The 1,084-nt window shown below is 41.0% G+C and overlaps 1 protein-coding gene across 1 annotated transcript in view; it reads right to left on the bottom strand.

Moving 5' to 3' along the window:
- The window catches only part of EXTL1 (exostosin-like glycosyltransferase 1), a 17,696-nt gene that overhangs the window by 1,625 nt on the left and 14,987 nt on the right, over positions 1-1,084 (bottom strand). The gene's annotated exons all lie outside the window — the stretch shown is intronic.

Here is a 1,084-nt window from a genome sequence, read left to right as displayed (position 1 = left end):
CCAGTTGAGCTATTTCAAATCCTAAAAGATGATGCTGTGAAAGTACTGCACTCAATATGCCAGCAAATTTGGAAAACTCAGCAGTGGCCACAGGACTGGAAAAGGGCAGTTTTCATTCCAATCCCAAAGAAAGGCAATGCCAAAGAATGTTCAAACTACCGCACAATTGCACTCATCTCATACACTAGCAAAGTAATGCCCCAAATTCTCCAAGCCAGGTTTCAAATTTCCAGATGTTCAAACTAGATTTAGAAAAGGCAGAGGAACCAGAGATCAAATTGCCAACATCCATTGGATCATAGAAAAAGCAAGAGAGTTACAGAAAAACATCTACTTCTGCTTTATTGACTATGCTAAAGAGTTTGACTGTGTGGATCACAACAAACTGTGGAAAATTCTGAAAAAGATGGGAATACCAGACCACCTGACCTGCCTCTTGAGAAACCTCAGGAGGTTTCCAGGTCAAGAAGCAATAGTTAGAACTGGACATGGAACAACAGATTGGTTCCAAATTGGGAAAGGAGTATGTCGAGGCTGTATATTGTTACCCTGCTTATTTAACTTATATGCAGAGTACTTCATGCAAAATGCTAGGCTGGAAGAAGCACAAGCTGGAATCAAGATTGCCGGGAGAAATATCAATAACCTCAGATATGCAGATGACACTACCCTTAGGGCAGAAAGCAAAGAAGAACTAAAGGGCCTCTTGATGAAAGTGAAAGAGGAGAGTGAAAAAGCTGGCTTAAAACTCAACATTCAGAAAACGGAGATCATAGCATCCAGTCCCATCACTTCATGGCAAATAGATGGGGAAACAATGGAAACAGTGAGAGACTATTTTCCTGGGCTCCAAAATCACTGCAGATGGTGACTGCAGCCATGAAATTGAAAGATGCTTTCTCCTTGGAAGAAAACTTATGACCAACCTAGACAGCATATTAAAAAGCAGAGACATTACTTTGCCAACAAAGGTCCATCCAGTTGAAGCTATGGTTTTTCCAGTAGTCATGTATGGATGTGAGAGTTGGACTATAAAGAAAGCTGAGCACCAAAGAATTGATGCTTTTGAACTCTGGTGTTGGAG

The sequence above is a fragment of the Bison bison genome, unplaced genomic scaffold (assembly GCF_000754665.1).
Source record: "Bison bison bison isolate TAMUID 2011002044 unplaced genomic scaffold, Bison_UMD1.0 scf7180017864516, whole genome shotgun sequence".
In the NCBI taxonomy this organism is placed as follows: Eukaryota; Metazoa; Chordata; class Mammalia; order Artiodactyla; family Bovidae; genus Bison; species Bison bison.
The sequence above is the reverse complement of the archived record's forward strand: the minus strand, read 5'-3'. Positions and strand labels throughout refer to the sequence as shown.